The following is an 18,231-nucleotide window of genomic DNA, read 5'->3' as shown; positions in this document are numbered from 1 at the left end:
ATCCCACCCCACCTTCAAGTTCCCAGTTTTTGCCCGGCAATCTTGTCTACTTCCCATATCCAGGTGGATGACTATATGTTTTTCTTTGGGTTCACCTTCTTACTTAGCTTCTCTAGGATCACAAATTATAGCCTCAATGTCCTTTATTCATGGCTAGGAACCAATTAAAAGTGGGTACATCCCAAGTTCATCTTTTTGGGTCTGGGTTACCTCAAGCAGGATAGTGTTTTCTATTTCCATCCCTTTGCATGCAAAATTCAAGAAGTCATTGGTTTTTTACTGATGAGTAGTACACTAATATGTATATATTCCATACACTCTTCATCCATTCTTCCATTGAAGGGCATCTAGGTTGTTTCCATGTTCTGGCTATTACGAACAATGCTGCTATGAATATAGTTGAGCATATACTTTTGTTGTATGATAGGTCATCTCTTGGGTATATTCCCAAGAGTGGTATTGCTGGGTCCAGGGGTAGGTTGATCCCGGATTTCCTGAGAAACCGCCACACTGCTTTCCAAAGTGGTTGCACAAGTTCGCATTCCCACCAGCAATGGATGAGTGTACCCCTTACTCCACAACCTCTCCAGCAAAGGCTTTCATTGGTGTTTTTGATTTTAGCCATTCTGACAGGTGTAAGATGGTATCTTAAAGTTGTCTTGATTTGCATTTCCCTGATTGCTAAGGAAGTTGAGCATGACCTTAAGTGTCTTTTGTCCATTTGAACTTCTTCTGTTGAGAATTCTCTGTTCAGATCAGTGCCCCATTTTATAATTGGGTTGATTAGCCTTTTACAGTCTAGTTTCTTGAGTTCTTTATATATTTTGGAGATCAGACCTTTGTCAGTTGCAGGGTTGGTGAAGATCTTCTCCCAGTCAGTAGGTTGCCTTTTTGTCTTAGTGACAGTGTCCTTTGCTTTACAGAAGCTTCTCAGTCTCAGGAGGTCCCATTTATTCAATGATGCCCTTAATGTCTATGCTGCTGGGGTTATACGTAGGAAGCGGTCTCCTGATGTACTCACTCACAATTGGTTTCTAGACATAAATAAAGGACATTGACCCTATTATTCGTGATCCTACAGAAGCTAAATAAGAAGGTGAACCCAAATAAAAACATACAGTCTTCCTCCTGGATATTAACCTTTATCAGGCGATGAAAGGAGACAGAGACAGAGTTCCACATTGGAGCACTGGACTGAAACCCCAAGGTCCAAATCAGGAGCAGAAGAAGAGAGCACAGGCAAGGAACTCAGAACAGCAAGGGGTGCATCCACACACTGAGACAATGGGAATGTTCTATGGAGAACTCACCAAGGCCAGCTGGACTGGGTCTGAAAAAGCATGGGATAAAACTGGACTCGCTGAACATAGTGGACAATGAGGACTGCTGAGAAGTCAAGAACAATGGCACTGGGTTTTGATCCTACTGCACGTCCTGGCTTTGTGGGAGCCTAGGCTGTTTGGATGCTCACCTTACTAGACCTAGAAGGAGGTGGGAGGTTCTTGGGCTCCCCACAGGGCAGGGAAGCCTGACTGCTCTTCAGGCTGATGAGAGAGAAGGATTGGAGGAGGGGTAGGGGAAGGGTAATGGAAGGTTTTGTTGGGGAGGAGACAGAAATCTTTAATGAATGAATAAATAAATAAATAAATAAACATGCTCACTTAATATTTTTCTGAATATATTTTCTTTTTCACGTGTAGAATATTTTCACCTACTATATTCCTATGCTCATATTTATCATTTATTTTCAACTACTGTTATAAACATGTTCTTCCTGTTGCCTTTGAAGCAAGAGGCCCTTAAGTCCACAGAACATAACATATTGTTTCTGTGGCACAAGCTGCTTAACCTCTTCTGGTCATTTGTCATTGTTCTTATTTCATTATTGCTTTAATTATTAAACCTGAACTATTATGCAAAAAAGGATTAAAAAGAAGAGTAAGATATGGTCAAAAGCAACAGGGAATTCCAAATTATAATATACTCGTCCACAGTCAGGATTTGAGGATTGCAGATTATTCTGGTAGGCCTGGCTTTAATGGGATTAAGCAGGGAATCCATATAGTAGCAGAGATACAGGAAATAGGTCTTGATTGTTAGAAATTGCCCTGGTGAATAAAGATATGTAAATCTAACAAGGAAAAACAGGAACCCTAGGCCTTCTGTGTACTTATATATGAGTGTGTATGTGTGTGTGTTACAGCCATGTAGATTGGTCTACTTGTGGGACTCCTAACAATGGCAACAGGGGCTATCTCTGATGCTGTTGCCTACTTTGGGGACCCTTTCTGCCTACCAGATTACCTCATCCAGCCTAAATGAAACAGGAGATGCCTAGTCTCATTGCAACTTGATATTCCTTGATTGACTGAAAACCATGGGAGTCCCACCCTTTTCTGAAGAGAAACAGAGGAGGAAGAGTGGATGGAGTACAAGGCATGATGGAGAGGAATGGGTTAGATTGCTGGGAATTTTCATTTTACTAGGTTTATAGCTCATCCCAGAGATGTCCCAGAAGCCAGTTGTCTCGCTCAGTACCTCTCTCTCCATTTTACCCTCACCTGATCCATACTGTTGTCATTCCTTGCCCCCATCTAGACCCCTATCCCATCCATCAGTGATGTCTATTCTATTATGCTTTCACAGTGAGATTCTCAAGCCCCATTGTGACCCCTTGTTAATTAGCTTCTCTCTGAGCCTGTGATTGTAGCATGGTTATCCTCTCTGGGCCTGTGATTGCATCATGGTTACCTTACAGCTAATATTAACTTATACGTGAGTACATAATATAATTGTCTATCTGGGTCTGGGTTACCTCACTCTAGGATGAACTTTTCTAGTTCTACCCATTTGCAAGCAAATTTCTTGTACTTTATAAAATGGCCTACATCCTATGGATGCCAAGCATGGGATATCCTAAATGTGAAGTGGGGTATATTTGAAGTTAGCGAGATTGCCCAGTAGCTATGTAAGATTGCCACCAAGCTTAATGTGGGTTTGAACCCAGTGGTTCAGAAGGTAAAAACAAGAAAAACAACTCGGACAAGCAGCCCTCTGATCTTTACACCATATTTTCTATCAGATCACACAGGGAATGCTCAGCAATTTGTGATACTCACAAACAGAAAGATATGCATGACTGTCCAGTGTACAGCATAGTCTTCCTACTACATGACAAGGGAACAAACTATTTGCAGATCTAACACTATGAAGTCCAGCTCTCCCTTCAGGAGACCTGAGTTTCAGACTGTCTCCAGACAGAATTGTGTTTACTTTTCTGTTTATGTGTCAGCTTCCTTACAAACCTTCTTTCACTTGATATTTATCCTGTGATCAATATCTTTGCAGCATGCATTTCACCATTCCTTTTCCATGCTCCTGCCTGTCGGAAATATCTGAACCCATGATCGTGGCCTTCAGAGATTAGGATACGAAGATACCCAAAGAAAGAAACAGGTTAGACAGAGGAGGAAGTCATTTAGACAGACCAAGAAAATAAAGTTGATGCTTTATTTAGAACGAGTTGAGAACTACAAGAGTATTTATATGAATAGGAACTTTCTTCTAGGAACCTTCTGACAGATGTTGCAAATGTAGTTCTCACTTCATATCTCTTGATCGGCCACTATGGAAGCACACTTGGCCTTCACCTGATTCTTTAGTTTCAAAGAGTTTATCTCAAAGAGAAAGAAGATAACACCAAACAGTGACATGGTGGCAATCAGTACCCCTATTGGGAACACAACAGTATAGTGTTTGCTTATTAAGTCTTCTTTTTTAACCGGAAAGTCAGGTGGAAAGTCAAAAGTGGTTTGGCCATAATGATCTGCAAAGTGGTTCCAGCTCACAGAAACAAATGTGAAGATGCTGCTAACACACAAAACTAAGGCAGCAACCTTGTAGCAATATAACCGCATCTCAATAAATGGGTCTTTCATGCAGCCAATATTAATGGCGATTGCAATGAAAATCAGAACTACAGGCTTCATCGTAACAGACCACATGATCAGGGTCTGTGCATACTGAAATTCAGGTGAAATGGTCCACGTGGAATTGAAAGGGGTTTCCACCAAAATTTTGGTTACAGTGCCTGAAATATTAAATTCTTGAGGGTAGTAAGCTTACCACAGGCCAAAAGACACGAATTGCACAAGCTTGTCGTTGAATTCCCAGAGGTGCCAGAATTGGCTGCTTGAGATGATTATCTGAAACACCAAGGCTGATAGGCTGCAAAGGAGGCCACTAAACTTGAAGAGGTACTGCTTCGCATTGGCAAGTCTGAAGATGAAATTGAACAAGTATATAGTCATGTCAGGAACACAAGGGACAGTGGAAAACAAAATGAGTCATGGTTTACAGAGCAATAAGTTCTCATACCTTGTCCTTGCTGTCACAAAAAGTTGTATTCAAGTAATATACCTATGGCCAAAGTTCCCTCTATATGAGGTTTTGATTAGCAATTTCACTATATCTATCAAATGCTGAAATGTGCAAATTTGTTAACTAAACATGTTAATGCTTGGAATTAATACTCAATAATTTACAACACATGTTAAATGATGTTTAATTAAGCAGTGTTTACAATACATAAATAAGATAAATAGCTTAAATGAGAGGTATAAGCAGAAGAATGCACAAATATCTATAAATTATGGTAGTGAACTTACACAAATATAATTCACCTATATTGTCTGCTATATTTCTACATGCGTATGCTAGCGTATGTGTTATCGGAAAACATATTGGAAAACCTGAATTATTATTATGTGACCAAAATTAAAATCTGTATGTGAAACATGAGCCCTCATGAATATTTCAATCATTTCTCATGACTTACTCAAACATACACATTAGAAAATTACCTTCATTTCATTGCTGAATGTGAAGTATCCCAATTGTCTTATGTGAGAAACTATCTTCTCCAGCACCAAATTAGTACTATACATTTACTGTATGCACCAATTTATTTAGATCACTTATTGGTTCCTATCTTTGGATGTAGGGTTAATGTTCATGAATAACTATGCCCTGAAGGATGTCACTGTGTTCTTGAGCATAAATAAAGTTCAGGCATGTACATGATAACATTGCCACCTCCAATGCGGAAGGTTTGAGTGCACTACAAACTGTACCTCCTTGCCACAAAAATTTCCCTACCAGCTTCCCACTATTCCACATTGTCTGTGGAATGTACTTCCTAACAGGGTGAAGGAAGTAGCTCTACTGAATTGGGAAGTCATATCAGCAAGGTGACTTTAAAATCTAGTATGAATTGATTAACACCCTACCCATGCCCTATCCTTGTTAAGGCAGATATGAGACTTTGGATGTCAGAATCAGTGAGTTTTGAAGCACAACCAGAATCAGGGTGGAAAATTCTGTTGTGCAAGACAAATGAGCTAGCATGGCAAGATGCCCATGTCTGAAACCTATGGAAGAGGTGCTTATTCTTCATAAAGATCCAATTTGAAACCCTCCATGAAGCTCATCTTAAGCTTTTACCTTTGTTTATCAAGGAGGAAGAGATCCATTTGAGAAATGTCGAGATCATAAATATCTTCCTAATAGCAGGAAATGTTGAACAGACAGGGAGTCACACAAGAGTTGAATCACCTTCAGTAAAAGAAGTTCTGTTAGGCAGATATTTCAGCTCAGAATGGTGTCTCACCATCAACCTCTGGTTCACACAAACCAACCCCTTCCTCTGCTTTGCTTAGTTGAAGCCTCATTTATACTCTTCAGGGATATTAGCCCATCTGATAGTCCTGACCCTCCAATGAGATCCACACAATCATTACCCCATTATATAAACAGAAAAAAAAACACAGAAAGTCTAATTCACATACTCACTTTCAAAAAACTGCAAATGTATAGAGGTCAATACAGGCTACAGAGGCTTCACAGCTACACAGGGATTTCCAGTGCTTATATTCAGTAGGATTTACTTACATAGAAATGATATCAACGAAGAGTTGAATCTTAGGTCATTGACTTCTTTGACCTTCTATGTCTCCTGAAATTGAAAGCTTTTAACAAAAACCATCTAGAAAACATAAAATACTTGCCTTTCTTCCCTTCTATGAAGGCCAAATGCTTGTGACTGCCCAGTATGAGAGAGTGACTTTAAAAAATTCTTGTTTCCGTAGCTACCAGAGATGAATGTCACATTATGAGCAAAGAACCAGAGTCAAGACATATAGTCTTAAAGGGCCAGAGTTGTTAATGCCCCTCTCATATGTACAAACCTTTAGAGATATAAATAATCTATAAAAGGTATAAATTAATCTAGGATTAATTTGAAAAAATTCTAATAGAATAAATTTATCATGATTTCTCCCTTCAACAACGTTTTCTACTCCCTTTGTTTCCCACATCTCTACCTGCCCACTTGTTCAGTCTTTGCTTTCTCTGTCCCTCTGAAAAAAAATCTTAATACTAGAAAGACGAAAATCCAAAATGAACACATGGCATAAGGTTTGCATTGGCCAGCTACTTCTAGTTATGAAGCCTACACTGGAATGTATTGAGTATTCCCAGTTATATTCCATTGAACAAAACTGATTTTCTTTTGATTTTTTTCTAGGCAAAGAATTTTATTAACCCTTTTCCAAACTTTATTCCCAGGCTTCTTCAGCTTAATTTGCTGCAAAGAATGAATTGTATTTAAGCAAAAACTGAAAAGAGCTGCAGTGTCCAAGGGGCTTGGGCTTAAAAATATTAGCGATCTAGATTTGATCAGATCCATAAACAAAAGACCTTTTAAAAGCAGCAATGATATAAAATAGCAGCTCCTGTAACTTCTGCAAGTGTCAGTTCTTCAGAAGTCGCCTCCGTTCAGTTTGCCTCATTCTTAGAAGCCTCATCAAAATTCTCTACCAGGTCTGGGACTTCATCATCATCATCCTCTCCAGTAGCAAGGGGTGCTTTTCCATCCACAGATTGTTTGGACAGAGCTTCAGCCAGTCTCCTTAAACTAGTCAGAATGTCTGCCCCAAGCTGGTTTAGAATGCTGAGAAGCATTTCTGTCAGTTGCTTTGTCTTGGCGTGGCCTGTAAAGGTGAAGGTGTTTGCTACCAGAGACGCCTGAACTTTAGGGTTGTTAAAATGGATCACTGTTCCTTGGTTTGTGAACATGTTCACCTCTTCAATAGCAGAGAACTTCTTTAAAGAGAACTGCAGTTTTTTATCATCTGCTGTGGCTGTTCTGTGAACCACCTTCTTCTTTCTGCAAGCAGTTCCTTTCCCACCAATGCGCACTTTTGCCTGCAGCTCTGCCAGTTTTTCCTGGTTCATGATCGTTTCTTTCATCTTCTCAGAGTGGAAATGGGGCCGCGTGGGGGACTAGGGTTTGCACTCAGGGGGTCTCAGGCGGATCAGCTGAGGTAATGCGCACACATGCAGGGACGCACAGTGGCAGCTCTGATCTTCTTTTTCCAGCAAGTATCAATTGCAAATATCTTCTTCGTTAGTGGAGACTTTTTGTGTCTGCTAAACAGTTAATAATACTGGCATATGGTCTGGTTTGAATGGGTATGGGTCGTGTTTGTCCTTTCAAAGTCTCCTTCAGTTCTCTTGTGGTATCTGTCTTTTGTCCCGAGCCAATCATGTGTTAGATTCCTGCAAACACGGGGTTGAACTGAAGTGTAGAGATGGATCAGATGAATTTGGATTTGATGAAATCTGATGTAGGAATTGCATGACTACTGGTTGGGTTAGAGGTGTGGTTTTGAGGCTGTGAATTGGTATTCTTGGAAAACTCCCATGCAAAGCCATTGTACAGTTGGCTAGTCCAGAGATAGCAGAGTATAAGTTGAATGTCATGAGGAAAACTGAGTACTGAATCTGCATTCAGGTCTAGGGCTTTGTATTTGGAGATAAAGTAGGTGTATATGGAATAGGGGCACTCACAAGGCAAGGCAGTTACATAACTGTGTCATCAGAAGTAGGACTGGGGACATGGGGATAACTCTGACAGCTGAGGTTTTTGCAGTAGGAAAATGGCTAAGCAATGTGTGTATTGAGAAGTAGGTATCATATCAAGGCACTGGTGCAAGATCTGTTCTTATGGTACATGGCAGAGAAAGCCAGTGAATGAACTTGTGTTACCAGAGCAAAGTCAAGGAGTGTGGAAATGACACAGAGCAGAAGAGATTATGGGGAAAATCATCATGGAAATCAGTGCTTAATCTGTGTTCCCACAGATAGGACTTGGGACTATGAAGAGGACAAGAACATGAGTTTCTGTCTTATGGATCCATCAGGGAAAGCTGGTATAGAAACTACATGATGAGAAGTAATATTAAGAGCGTTAGGATTAAACAGAAGATTCAAGAAGTCATAGTTTTTTACTGCTGAGTAGTACTCTAATACGTATATATTCCATACACTCTTCATCCATTCTTCCATTGAAGGGCATCTAGGTTGTTTCCAGGTTCTTGCTATTACAAACAATACTGTTATGAACATAGTAGATCATATACTTTTGTTGTATGATAGGGCATCTCTTGGGTATATTCCCAAGAGTGGTATTGCTGGGTCCAGGGGTAGGTTGATCTTGAATTTCCTGAGAAACCGCCACACTGTTTTCCAAAGTGGTTGCACAGGTTTGCATTCCCACCAGCAATGGATGAGTGTACCCCTTTCACCACAACCTCTCCAGCAAAGGCTATCATTTTTGTTTTTGATTTTAGCCATCCTGACAGGTGTAAGATGGTATCTTAAAGTTGTCTTGATTTGCATTTCCCTGATTGCTAAGGAAGTTGAGAATGACCTTAAGTGTCTTTTGGCCATTTGACCTTCTTCTGTTGAGAATTCTCTGTTCAGCTCAGTGACCCATTATATAATTGGGTTGATTAGCCTTTTACAATCTAGTTTCTTGAGTTCTTTATATATTTTGGAGATCATACCTTTGTCTGTTGCGGGGTTGGTGAAGATCTTCTCCCAGTCAGTAGGTTGCCTCTTTGTCTTAGTGACCGTGTCTTTGCTTTACAGAAGCTTCTCAGTCTCGGGAGGTCCCATTTATTCAATGATGCCCTTAATGTCTATGCTGCTGGGGTTATACGTAGGAAGCGGTCTCCTGATGTACTCACTCACAATTGGTTTCTAGACATAAATAAAGGACATTGACCCTATTATTCGTGATCCTACAGAAGCTAAATAAGAAGGTGAATGAAAAGAAAAGCATATAGTCATCCTCCTGGATATTAACCTTTATCAGGCGATGAAAGGAGACAGAGACAGAGTTCCACATTGGAGCACTGGACTGAAACCCCAAGGTCCAAATCAGGAGCAGAAGGTGAAGAGAGCACAGGCAAGGAACTCAGGACAGCAAGGGGTGCACCCACACACTGAGACAATGAGAATGTTCTATGGAGAACTCACCAAGGCCAGCTGGACTGGGTCTGAAAAAGCATGGGATAAAACCGGACTCGCTGAACATAGTGGACAATGAGGACTGCTGAGACATCAAGAACAATGGCACTAGGTTTTGATCCTACTGGTCACATAGTGGTGCTGTTTTCTGATATCAGTTGTTTCTTGTGTTTCTGAGACATTCCCTGGATGGTTTGTAAACCCAATGACCCTTTATCGTGAAACTTGGTGATTTAATAACACATATCAGTTGATGTAGAAGCTTCTCTCATCTCTCCAGAAATACTTGCTCATCTTAGTGACACCTGGAAGTGTCATACAATGTTCACCTACCAGAGGAGGAGGAGGAGGAGTAATGGTACAAGTGGTAAAGGTAGTAGTAGTGATAGTTGTGGTGGTATTGGTGTTGGTCTTGGTGGTAATGGTGTTGGTAGTGATAGTGGTGGTGGTATTGGTGTTGGTGTTGGTGGTAATGGTGTTGGTAGTGGTAGTGGTGGTGGTGGTGGTTGTGATGGTGGTAATGGTGGTGGTAGTAGTAGTGGTGGTGATGGTGGTGGTAGTGGTGATGGTGGTGGTGTTACTGGTGGTGGTAGTGGGAGTGGTAGTAGTTTTACCTCTGGGACCTCTGAACTCGCCAACCATGGGATCATGATCAGATTTACAGTACTAGGCAACTGTTTCCTCCTGTGGAATGGGCCTTAAATTGAAACATAAAGTTACTTGGTTACCTTTGTGATATTCATGCCACTGTTGACCCATGGGTATATCTTGTCATGCTGGCCATTATTGTAGTTCACAGAGGAATAAGAACATTGACGAGTTTCCTCCCCTCAATAGCCTGGTAGTATCTTCTGGTAATAGGAAAGCTAGGTAGTATGAAGGAAGGTTTCTGGTCAGTGTCAACTTAATTTCTCCATACCCTGTGGCCAACGTGTGTGGTGTCTTAAGCAATAGGAATCAAGAGCAATGACAATAGGAATCATGATCAAAACAATACAATGACCTGTATTGTTTTGGGGGATCACTGGAACAGCCCTGACCAACAGCTGGAGGGGGTGTTCCACACTTGGCACTGGGCTTTTTAATAATCCATGGCTTCTGGGAAGAGCATCATCTCTTTTGTCAGGTAACTCCAATTAAACTCATATATGTTAAACAATCATAGGTTTGGCTACTACTATCACGTCTGGTCTTTAATTCTATCTGTAAGAGAAAATATTCCACATCTTCCTGATAAGTCTGACTTGCTGCACTCACGTGAAGATCTCCATTTTAACAAAGACTTCTTAGTCTTTTACAAATTCTTCCTGATGCGATAGGTCACTGTGCACTTATCTATTGCATTCCTGGCCCCAAATCTGTAATCAGCCACTTTCCCCAGCCATCTTTGAGGGGGCAGTGTTTTTAGTGTACTCAATCTGAGCAATAGAGTTTTTGGTGATAAGTAGTTGATTGGAATTGGTGCACGGAATGAGTACTTCAGCATCTTCGAGAGCATAAATGTCAACCTCTGTCATGGTTTCTTCCAGGGCACTCTATAGGAGATCATTTTCTTTTCTTCGGGGGTGCTCAACTATCCAGTGTTTCAAAGCACAAGCATACATATTTTATCAATTCTCCTACTCACAATAAAGGTGTGCACTCTCTGTTCCCAATGCACCTTTCTGAATTGATGAAAATGCTCTGGATCTGCACTGCCCAGCCCAGGAAGCACTAGCTGTCTGTGGCTGTTGGCCACCAGAAATCTGAGCAGTGCTAAGGGTGACACTTATAATTATGGTTAAATTTTGTTTGTTAAAAGCTGACTTTATTCATTTTAAATAGGGTTATATAATTTATTAACTTCCATGTGCCACATGTAACTGTGAGGAAAACATTAGGCAGATAACACTGGCCTCATTTCGTCACCTTATATTGTGTAATCACAATATGTCCTGGAGATCACTCTATAATTATAATCATGGAGTTCATGTTGCCTTCTTAAAATTTATTTTGTTTGTTTTGAGATAGAATCTCAGTATATAAGTCAGGTAAAACATGAACTCACTACGTAGCTCATGATAGCATCAAAACGACTATTCTCTTGTCTTTACCATCAGCCTGTTGGCATCATAGATGCATACCATCATACCTGGCTAAGCACATGCATACCTCGTCATTTCAGTCATAGATACACCTGAGATCATGCCGTCACTCTCTCCTTCCCACAGATGATTTTCATACTTCTGCTCTTGGAGTTCTACATTGTTGCTCTGACAGTCTTTGTGTCCCCTTCTGTGTTCTTTGGGATGGATCCTTAGAAGAAAGATCCCTGGTCCACAAAATGCACACTTGTGGTTTTCACTAGCATAAGATCCATCCATAGGCTTGGAGAACAGTTGCATTCTCTCTAGCAATGGAGAAGAGTGTCTCTTTGCTCACAGACTACCCACTTAGAGAGCTGAGAGGAGGTGACTGCTATGTGAGAAACCTGCGGTGAGCATTTCCTGAAATCAGGAGAGTTACATGCTCAGACTGGACCCTCTGCCTGTCTTTGTCTTTGAAGACGTGGTTCCTCTTCCTCTCTGAGTCCTGTGGCTCTGGTTCTAGTCACACAGTGTGGGAAAGGGAAGTCGTGTGTTTGGTGTCACCTCAATGTCCCCCTTAAACAAATTGCTTTCTTATAGATCATCCATACTTGGTTAAGTATGGAGACATGGTAACTGTACTATCACATGGAAAGCAGAATCAGAAAAAAATCTACTCCTCACCCAGGATAGCTTCCAAGACAGGCACCACACAAGGTTTATCCTCCCTCCCCTCTGTAAGGGAGATATAACCAGGAGCAGGGTAGGGCCTGATAGCGAGCACAATGGGAAGGATGGGCCAAATTTTCCTTGGTTTCCAAGGCAGCATTTGTTTTTCTTTGTGGACCAGACAGTTTAAAGCAGTCTCTTTGAATGGTTTCCATGGTAATCCACTTGAGCAGATCAAAAGAGGGAAAAAAGGAATTGTGTGAGACAGGTATATGTGGGGTTAGATTGATGATGCCTGGCACACAATAAACTACTAATTCACAGAAATAAATTGATGACGTGGCTGAAGGAAGTGTGCGTGTGTGTGTGTGTGTGTGTGTGTGTGTGTGTGTTTGAATGTGTGTGTACCTTCACTCAATCTTGTATAATTCACAATACACAAAGAGAATCATGGTGTTTTGGTACTTATTATTTTGTTGCCTATTTTGAGGAATATATTTTTTTTCCGTTCATAAAAAACATTTCCTTTTTCAGTGAAAAAGTAGCCTTTAAAGAATAGAGCCAAGCGCCATCTGGTGATCAAAATGTGAGTTGCAGGACTTCAAGGCAACTATGGAGTTTCCTTATAGGCAAGGTTGGGGCATCAGAGGGCAGTGCCAGGGTCCACTGACTCAGAGCCCTCAGGGAGATCAGTGCCCTTAGGATCCCAACATCTGGGGATGGTTAGAGAATTATGCAATACAACTGAGTGTTAGCGTGTACGTAGCTGCCAAAGAACCCATAGATTAATATACAGACTACAACTTTCCATTCCAGAGAGGATTTCTGAGGTTTCTGGGGTCAGGTCATCTGGGACCACTTGGACATGTGTAGCTATGCTGTGCGACCATTTTGTGCATGTTTTCTCATGTGTACATCATCCCTGCGACTCTCTCCTTAGTACCTGTGACTGTGGTAGCTGTGGAAGCTTCACATCTGACTGTTGGTCAATGTTGCCTAGTTTTTCTACATAGGAAGTACATGGAATTTCTCCTCCAGCAATGTATGGGGTTTTCCTCTGTCACATTTTCCATTTAAGTGGGTGTAGCATAGAGACAACTCAGTCATTAAGCTTTCCCTTCTAGAGTATGAAGTCCAGAATTACCCCAAGACATATGTTGGGGCATCAATATAAACTATGGAATACATATGGAAATTAGAGAAAATGAAAAGCAATTCTACTTTCTAACACTACAAGAACAAAGACTAACATCTACTACAATTTCGTGACTTGCATATTTTGGCCAATTGGAAACATACATGCATTCTTTTATGGCAGGGTTGGGACATGCACACAGAAGTACCAAGACTATGGAATTCTTGGCCCATCTGAGGGCTCACCAGGCAAAGGTGCTTGCAGCCCAGCCCAACAAGTTCAATGCCTGGAACCTGCTTGGTGGACGATAAGAGCCAAAGCTGGTAAATTGTCGTCTGAGCCTCACACTCATTCCCTGGAATGAACGCACTACATACCAGCACACTAAATATGTACAATGAATTCTTGTTAAAACTATGAATTTTCCTACTGCCTAAGGAAGCAGTCCCTCTTCTCCTGCTGTCCACACTGCTCAGATAGAGGTGACCATGTCCCCAGATTTTCTAGAGCCTTTCCTTTGGGAACTCTGACCCTGAGGCATTGTTTCACAATGCGCCTTCCATCTCTGCTCTTGCAGGATCAGGTAAGTGTCCAGGTGGCTGCTGCTATGGGAGAGTCTGGTCCTCCCAGTGGCTGAGATGAGCAGCCTCTCTTGCCACACAACCTCCACAAGAGGAAGCAGCAGAGAGATTAAGAAAAAGCAGGGGGAAAACGAGGCAGGAGCCTCAGTATTCCTTCCACACCAGGTGACAGGCAGGCTTGTAGTTCAGCCCTCTGAAGAATGTCAGAAAGCTCTGGAATTCATGGACTTCCCTGAGCTATGTGGTAGCAGGCCTCACAATGTTTACAGTGGAAAATACCTGCTGGCAGTGTCAGAGCTCAATAGAGACACTGAGTTTGTATGTGCAGGGGCTCTGGATTGGGGTGTGTGATAGGAAACAGTCCTGCTGTTCCTACATGGATCATGAAATGTCTCCTGACTCCATTTTTATAAGATTATTTTATCACCACGAAATGACATCTTTTAAATTTTTTTTTAAATGGCTTTTTTTTTTTTAACGAACAGAAACAAAATTTTCTTCAAAATACAACAGGACAGACAACAACTTTTTTAATTTTCATTGTTTGTGTTTGCCTTTAGATTTATTGTAATTCTGGGTAGGAGTGCTATGTATGTGAATGTCAGTGCCCAGTGGTGTTGGATCCCGGAGGCTGGAGTTGCACAAGGTTCTGAGCTTCCTGTCATGGGTGCTGGGATTTGTACTCAGCTCCTCTGGGGAAACAAGTATCGCTCCTAACTAATGAACCATCTATCTGTTCAGCTCCCCAAGGGTTAGTGTTAGGGTTAGGTTAGGGTTAGGGTTAGGTCCTTCTATGTACCATATTGTACGTGAAGGACTGCTATTCTGGAAAAAAAAACCCTCAGCTCATTTGCGAGATAATCACTGGAAATGTAATTTCTCAAAAGTTTTCCTATTATGGCTAAAAGATGCCACGAACCAGAGTGTACTGATTTCTCTGTTGCCCTGTATTCATGGATCCTTGAATCCCCGTCAGCAGCCCCAGTTCTCATGGATATAGAACAATTGTCTAGACAGCTTGTGATCCTGCCATTATGACATGAATCATCAGATTTTACCTCCCTCCACTGGGGGATGGGGTTGAGACAGGGTGTCTCTGTAGCTTTGGAACCCTCCTGGAACTAGCTCTTGTAGACCAGGCTGGCCTTGAGCTCACAGAGATCCACCTGCCTCTGCCTCCGGAGTGCTGGGATTAAAGGTGTGTGCCACTACCACCAGGCCACCTGCCTCCATTTTAACAGATTATTTTTCTTACCATGAGCCATCTATCTCTCCAGCTCCCCAAGGGTGATGTACATAGTTAACTTACTACAGTGCACTAGGAATTTATTATGGTAGTACCATGTCTGCATGCTCCACCATCTCATTCTATAGCTGCTTCTTACAAAAGGAAATTCCCCTGTGGATATTTGTGCCCACTCATAAGAAATGGCCCAAGGAGAGTTCCTTTTACCAGTGGGCCTGCTTTTTCAAGCATCTTGACAATTCAAATCTCTGAGTTTCCCGTTTTAGTAAGTTGCACGATGTTTTCCTTTGCCCCAAGTCTGCTAAGCACCCGAAGAAAACACCTTTCTGTGCATGTCTGAGAAATTGATGAGTTCCACAAAGTCTGGCTATGTGCACATCTGATATCCTGCTATAGTGGCTCAGACTGTATCTTAGAAGCCACTCTAGAATTGGAAGGGAAACCTTACTGGCCAAGTTGTGTTTATGCTACCCCTATAAGAGCACAAAGTGGGGAGAAGGTCATATTATGCTGAATAAAAGAGAGACATTTCACACATCCTCTTTGTAGAAAAGTGGGGGAGCATCAATGTGGGATAAAAGGGAAGCTTTTCGTCTGCTCTTGTTCTCTTAGTTACAGCGTAGACAATCCCAGGGATATGCGCCTGGCAAACACAGAGCTCAAATCTCTTGGAGTCTGGAGGTGGTGTGGAGGTTTGAATAAGAATGGTCTCCATAGGCTCATGTATTTGAATGCTTAGTCTCCAGGGAGGGGCACTCTTTGAGAAGGCTTAGGTGGTGTGGTGTCCATGTTGGAGTAGATGTGGCATCATTGGAAGAAGTGTGCCGCTGGGGGTGGGCTTTGAATTTCAAAATCCCATGGCAGGCCCAGTGTCAACGTCTCTCTCCCTGTGCATCAGGTAATAGAACTCTCAGCTACTTCTCCAACACCATGTCTGCCTGAGTGCCACCATGCTCCCTGCCGGGATGGTAACAGACCAACCTCTGAAACTATAAGCAAGGCACATGAATGCTTTCTTTGATAAGAGTGGCCTTGCTCATGGTGTCTCTTCACAGTGATAGAACAGTGACCACGACAGATGCGTTTCGTAAATTCCTGTGTGCTCAAGGTCTTTACAGTTTCAGTATATGCAGGTGTATCCATGAAGAGGGCCAAAAGGGGACTACTGTCTTCTGAAGAGCACATTATTTTAGACAAGTAACTTGAATGGCTTCCTGCTCGCCCCAAATGTCACACAGTAGTCTCTTCTATTAATGACTGACATCTTGGAACAGATTCTAGTCTATGCAGTTTTGAGTATTCAACCAGCCCCAATTCTCCCTCTGTAGCTGCTGATGGGGAGAGAAAATCCCTTACAGGACGGTGGTAGTTTGAATGAGGATGGTCCCCATAAGCTCCTCTGGTTAATGTTTCAATGGTGGGTGGTTTAAGAAAGATTAGGAAGTGTGGCCCTATTGGACGAGGCGTGTCACTGGGTGTGTGTTCTGATGTCTCAAAGCCCTCTGCCCCCTCCTGTGATCCGGATGTAAACTCTCAGTTACTGCTTCAGTGCCCTGCCAGGCTGCCTGCTGCCATGCTGCCCACAGTGATGGTACTGGACTAACCCTCTGACACTGAAAGCAAGCTCCCAATTTAATGCTTTGTTCTGTAAATTCCCTTCAGCACAGCGCCTCTTCACAGCAATAGAACAGTAGCTAAGACAATGTCCTGTGGCTGTCAAGGGACTTGCGGTTCCTGCCTCTTTTCTTCTGTGTTATCTCTTCTTGTACGGCTCAGGGGATAATTTCTCTTTCAGTATCAAGTTAGTGGCTCCAAAACGATGGTGAGGCAAAGGAAATACTTTGTAGACCTTCGTGCAACAGAGAAGAGACCCCAAGCTTGGTCTAAATCGTAAGGGTGAATACATATTACATCTAAACCATATGCAGACCATATTCATGGAAAAGTACATGGCAAACACATCACAAACACCATGGAAGCGTACTTGGCAACCGCACCACAAACACCACGTTGCTCTTGGATTTCCCCAGCAGGCATGGTGCAATACAATGGCAGTGACTGACCAGGATACAACTTGCCTGGCAGGCAGCGATCTGGGGGCTGTACCACAACCTCCTGGAGAGGAGAGGGAAAGTCTAGGAAATCCATCCATCCCAGTGTCAGGGGATTCAAGGTGACCACCACATTCATATTCTCTACAGAGCACCACTCTGTATCCCGTGTGCACTGCCCACTTTACACTCAGGGAGGATGAAGTGAGTTGTGGAGCACTACAGTTGCTGCAATCCATAAATGGAACTGCTCTATATGTGTGCCAGCTTTCCAAACACACTAAAAACGCATTGCTGGTCCATAAAACATCAGCCCTTTTTAAGAAAATAAATGTAGGCATGTAGTTTGAATGCCACCTCCTGGCCATAGTGGGAACTACATCAGTGAGAGTCTTGGGCCCAGTGGAGTCTATGGTTGGGTGGGAGGGAACATTTCCTGTGACCTGGACTTGAAGGGACCTTTCCTCTGGAGATAAGGCAGTGTTTTTTCACCTAAGTATATTTTCCTGGCACATAAAACTTGACATCTTAGGTATATCAAATGTAAACCTGAGATTGGAGACCAATCCCAGTCTAAGGTTAACATAAAGCAGCCTCATTAGATACAGATGGTGGAGCTGTGTGTGTAAACACGAACACACACACACACACATGCACACAAGCATTCACAGAACATCAGAGTACATTCCATTTGTCCTTCTACTTCATTGCCCAGAATCAGAACACAATGACTACTTCTAAAGTACAGAAGGTATAAACATCCTTTATCCAGTGTGTGGATGTGTGCCTGTGTGCATATGTGTGTGTCTGTGTGTGTGTCTCTGTAATTGTATGCATACATGCATGTGGTCAGGGGACAGAAGACAGCCTCTGGTGTTGTACCTCAGGCGCTATTCCCCTGAAGTTTTTCTTAGACAAGGTTTCTCACTGGCCTGGAACACACAAGGCAACCTGGGTTAGCTCGTCAGCACACTCCAGGGATGGGCTTACCTCGACCTTCACACACAAGCATCTCCCGACACACCTGCTACTTTTCCTGCTGTAGTTTAGCTTCATTTTCTTGATGATGCTCTCTGGGAATGGAACTCAGGGCCTCATACCCACAAGGCCA

At 42.3% G+C, this 18,231-nt stretch overlaps 2 pseudogenes; both read right to left on the bottom strand.

Annotated features, from left to right (window-relative positions):
* Positions 1 to 7,380, bottom strand: part of LOC142840626 (transcription factor BTF3 pseudogene) — a 42,927-nt pseudogene extending 35,547 nt beyond the window's left edge.
* On the bottom strand, positions 3,518 to 5,531 carry LOC142841500 (uncharacterized; annotated as a pseudogene).
* Positions 7,381 to 18,231: the final 10,851 nt, after the last annotated feature.

Source organism: Microtus pennsylvanicus, chromosome X (assembly GCF_037038515.1).
Source record: "Microtus pennsylvanicus isolate mMicPen1 chromosome X, mMicPen1.hap1, whole genome shotgun sequence".
NCBI lineage: Eukaryota > Metazoa > Chordata > Mammalia > Rodentia > Cricetidae > Microtus > Microtus pennsylvanicus.
This window is presented reverse-complemented; position numbering and strand designations above follow the sequence as displayed.